Here is a 5,385-nt window from a genome sequence, read left to right as displayed (position 1 = left end):
CTTTTTAGTTTTGGTTTGGGGTCGGACGACGACTATAGTTTCGTTACTACGTTTACGGGTACGAACTACGTAGTAATCTAAACGAAAGTAGTATACTCGTCGTAACTTAAGTTCATCTGTCATCTCTTTTTTTCCTTGATAGATCAGTGGTTGTGTTAATTCTGATGCTTTTCTTCGTTCGCAATAAGGAAAAAGAAAAGGGATATTCTCTTTTGAAAGCATCGTATTAGCAACTGGAGTTTGTGTGATTAAGCTCTTAATAATGAAAAAGTTTTGAACCTTAAGCTTGAAAATGATGAGATATTTACATGCTTACAGTTCTTTGTCAAGAAGAAGCATGGTTTGACACGCACAGCATTTTGGAGTCCGACTCAGATGATGACTTCAGTAGTGTTCTTGGAGGTAATATCATTGATTTTGGGCATATTTAGTTGTGTTTTAATGTCAATTTCCTATTTTGATTTGCTGTTCTTGAATGTGTTTTAAGTGATACTTATAATTGATGACTTCTTTCTATGGATTAAGATGGCCATCATTCTTAGGAAAAGAAAAAGAAGAATACCAACTTATTCATTACCCTATGTTTTTGGCAGTTCTTGTCCCTTTCTTTTTTTCCTTTTTTTTTTTATTTTGGGGGGGGGGGGGGGGGGGGGGTACGCTTCTCTTATATTTTGCGGAAAGTGCTACATTCTTAATCTTTTTTATATTTTCTTTGACAAATTTATTACTTATTCGTTCTATTCTTTCTCACTTCTTGTAGATATTTTCCCCAACATTTCAAGTGGACAAGTACTTCAGTATGAAACTTCATCATGCTTTATGGATAGCAAACTCAAATACAAAGAATACCATGAGAAATATCTCAAGATAGACGGCAGAAAAACAGAAAAGGTTTTGAGCAAAAATGTAGTTCAGGATCCAAATGGACTTTCAGTTGTAAGTGCTCAAGACTATGTTCCATCCCTAGGGAAGGGTGAAGATGTTGTCACCAAAAAGAAGAAGAATTTGGATCGTGCATATGCAAGTTTTAAAGGTGTAAATAAGATAAATTGCAGGAGAAAACTCAGGAGAACGTGTTGAAGTCTGTCTTACCGAAGCTGGTTAGTTCATTGAGTTTCAATGACAAAACCATTAGTGCATCAAATTCAGGCCCACATTCTCAAGTAAAGAAATCAACTATTATAAGGCTTTCTCTGAAGAGGACTTCTGTTGATGGAGAAGAAAAGAACGAATTTTGTGAGTACTTCCTCCACTTTACATTTGTGTATATTATTCTTTCAGCATAAACTGACTCCAATTTGAGAATTCCATTATACGAATTTGTTCCATGACATCTTTATTCCCCTTATTATTTTTAAATCTAATCACTAGCTAAACCTTATCGAGATCATGATGCATTTACCTGCATGTTAGATTTCTTGTTTTGGAGTGTGTAAAAAGAGAAGTCGAAAAGCTAATTGAGAAAGCTAGTTAACAGTATATTAAATATAATGGTATTCTTGTAGGCTCTTCAAGAAAGTATCTTGTCCGCCCCAGGGCTGGGCACGTAATTCCTTGTTGCACAGAAGAAAAGCTCATTGCTGGAAGTTGGTCAAAGATTGAGCCCTCAAACTTTAAGCTCCGTGGTGATAGTTATTTCAAGTGCGCTCTTAACTTACCTCTCTCTTTGTCAATTAATTACTGTTTGTTGAGCTTTTGCAGTGGATTTTACACATGTTTCTTTACATTTTTCATTTAATCTGCAGAGATAAGAGGAAAAGCCCTGCTCCTAATGTGTCTCCTTATATTCCAATTGGGGTCGACTTATTTGTTTGCCCAAGAAAGATCAATCATATCGCACAGCACATTGAGCTTCCTTCTATAAAAGGAGATGGAAGAATACCTCCGTTACTAATTGTTAACATTCAGGTATTAGACCAGTCTCTCCCAACTAACCAAAGGAGTTTTCATTAGATAAAACATCCTACTCTAATTAGTAATAAAGCTTTTCTTCTTTGTCAGTTGCCTACTTATCCGGCTCCAATGTTCCTTGGTGATGCTGATGGGGAAGGCTTGAGCCTTGTAATATATTTCAAACTTTCTGAAAGTTTTGAGGAGGACATTTCCCCCCAGTTTCAGGACTTCATCAAGGTACTTCATGTCATATTTTCTGAAGCAAAAACAACACCTTTTCTTCTCCTTTTGTTTTTCCTTCCGTTCCATTTTATTCGGAGTTTGGGCAAGGTGTTTATGAGTGTGGAAGAAACTGCCGAAATGTCTGGTTGATATGTAGCAATTCTTCCTAATTCAGTACAAGAACTTTATAATTTGTCTCATGTTTTCCTTATCAATAAAAATAATTTGTCTCATGTTTACTAATTTCGGCAGTTACTCGTCCTGCTTGGTACAGATCTAGTCCTGATAATGGTACTAGAGGAATGAGAGAACTTCCAATATTCCCTGGTTCCCAATTTATTTTGCATTTAAATTTGCTACTGAATTATGTTGTAGAGATTCATCGAAGATGACATGGAAAAGGTTAAAGGATTTGCAAAAGAATCAATTGTTCCTTTCAGAGAGAGATTTAAGATTATGGTTGGGTTGGTGAATCCAGATGAGCTTGTTTCAAGTGCAACCGAAAGGAAGCTTTTGAATGCTTACAATGAAAAGCCTGTGCTTTCCCGCCCTCAACACAACTTTTATCAGGTGACACTCTAATGATTTTTACTTCAGTACTATGACTTTAGTTTATAGTCAGTTTAGCAACATCTTTGTTGTTTTCGAGTGCCACAGTATTCTGAATGAGCACGGTGTCTTCTTATTGCAGGGCCCAAATTACTTTGAAGTTGATCTTGATATTCATCGCTTCAGCTACATAGCTAGAAAGGGGCTTGATGCTTTTAGAGAACGTTTACAACATGGAATAGTTGATTTTGGTTTAACAATTCAGGTTTCTTATTTTCCCCTTATTTTTCAGAAAGAAAAAATGATGCTGATTAGTTTTGAGAATGGTTGGCTTACTTTTGGCATTATAATGGTGTATGTATGCTCATTGGTTATTCATTAAATTCCACAGGCACAGAAGCCAGAGGAGTTGCCTGAGAAAGTGCTTGGTTGTGTTAGATTGAACAAAATTGATTTTGTTGATCGTGGCCAAATACCCACGCTTGTGAGAGTTGAGGAAGATTCGTGTTCAGATTAATACAACTAATTACCCGCATATTGCATGGGGAAGTAGATGTTAGTGTATCTTGAGCTCTATGTATATAGCTCAATTGTTTTGAAAAATACACACATTCAATATTAAATACGCTCCCGTTGCTATGAAGTAATAGTGGATGCAGTGGCACTCCGAACTCACTGACTTAACATCCTTGATTTGCTTCTGCACTCAAGCCATTCCGACTTTCTATAATGAGAAAAAACATGAGGAGAATAAAGTTGCTATCTGATAGATGAATAGAAAGTTATCATGTTCAATACGCTGACTCTGTAACATCAAAATTCACAGTGCAAGATGGCTTGGCTGTTGTTAGATAGGTTGCCTTCTGAAAATCTGGTCTCGTGGACAAAGATGATATCTGCATATACTGAAAAAAGGCTTGTAGAGGCATCTGAGTTAATACATTTGAATGGAGGAAGATGGTTCGAGCCTTGATATTGTTGCTTCTATTAGCATTCTAGCTGTCTGTACTGATATTGTATGCTTAGTTTGATAAAAGGAGTGCTGAGTGTATGATCCCATTGTGAGTGTATGTACAAGGTTAATACTCTAGTTTGCATTGCATTCATTGATGAGTATGCTAAGCGTGGGAGATTGATTTAGGTGTGAGGAGATATATTAGTTTCTTGGAATGTTGATACATGGTTAGCTTTACATGGATATGGAAAGAAGGCAGACTTTTCGCCATTTCTCTCGTGAAACTAGAATGACGTGTGCCTGATGACATGACATTGGCAGGGAGAAGTTTTATTTTGTGTCTCATACAACTGACACTAGTTGTATGAGGCTCCTTTTTGTCTCACAAAATTATGGACCCCAATCTGACACTGCTGGGTCCATATAATTCTTGATCCACAAAACTGTGAGACAAAAAGTTGCCTTATACAACTAGTGTAAGTTGTATGAGACACAAAATAAAATTTACAACTTACCTATATAATAAATATATATATTATTTATAAATTAAAAAAATAAAAAGTATTTAAGCATATATATTGCTGGAATAACAAAATAATGAGCGTAGTAAAAAAATTAATTTAGAATAATTTGTTAGTAATACTAATTTTATTATTAACAACAAAAATTCAAAAAATTATTTANGGCTTGGCTGTTGTTAGATAGGTTGCCTTCTGTAAAATCTGGTCTCGTGGAACAAAGGATGATATCTAGCATATACTGAAAAAAGGCTTGTAGAGGAACATCTAGAGTTAATACATTTGAATGGAGGAAGATGGTTCGAGCCTTTGATATTGTTGCTTCTTATTAGCATTCTAGCTGTCTGTACTGATATTGTATGCTTAGTTTGTATAAAGGAGTGCTGAGTGTATGATCCCATTGTGAGTGTATGTACAAGGTTAATACTCTAGTTTGCATTGCATTCATTGATGAGTATGCTAAGCGTGGGAGATTGATTTAGGTGTGAGGAGATATATTAGTTTCTTGGAATGTTGATACATGGTTAGCTTTACATGGATATGGAAAGAAGGCACGGCTTTTCGCCATTTCTCTCATGAAACTAGAAGGACGTGTGCGTGATGGCATAACATAGGTAGGTATCTTGTGCATGTAGACTCATACACTTGCGTGAAGGAATCTGGAGTCTGGAGTATGACCATTCTGTATCTGGAGTCTACCAGACCTGAGAAATTAAGATTCGCATCGAGCAAGCCACTAAGGGGAGTAAATGTGAAGGAATCTCAACTATTCTACCACAAACTTTTGGTAGTAGAGTAATATTGGTTTGGTGGAGGAGGATAGCTTATTTTTATTCTATGGAGAAAGATTATGGGGTTATTTATGAATTAGAGCATTATGCTTGTCTAATTTAACTTTTAGGTCGTAGTGACTGTATTGGAGAAGCTTTTGAGCTTTAATGTGTATTGACACTTGAACAAAATAATAAGATTTGGTGTTGCTTTTTAGTGGGAGATTGTTAAAGCAGCTTTACTGCTTTCTTCAATGGCGGAATACAATTTAAAAAGCCGCCCCATCCATGGGCATAGTATCAAATTAAGAAAATTAATTATCAACTTGATTTGATTTGAATTGATTTCTAGTTAGTGCGAATTTTCGATTTCTTTGAACTACCCTAACCACAAGAGTCTATGCTCCCACTTAGTCATAGATTTTCGCTTCATTTTTTCAAAAAAAAAAAAAAAAAAAACCGTAAAAAGTAAAACTAA

General features: G+C 35.7%; 1 pseudogene; it reads left to right on the top strand.

Moving 5' to 3' along the window:
- Positions 1 to 308: 308 nt before the first annotated feature.
- Positions 309 to 3,774, top strand: LOC109218400 (annotated as a pseudogene).
- Positions 3,775 to 5,385: the final 1,611 nt, after the last annotated feature.

Source organism: Nicotiana attenuata, unplaced genomic scaffold (assembly GCF_001879085.1).
Source record: "Nicotiana attenuata strain UT unplaced genomic scaffold, NIATTr2, whole genome shotgun sequence".
Lineage (NCBI taxonomy): Eukaryota > Viridiplantae > Streptophyta > Magnoliopsida > Solanales > Solanaceae > Nicotiana > Nicotiana attenuata.
Note: the sequence above shows the minus strand (reverse complement) of the source record. Positions and strands in the feature narration are given on the sequence as shown.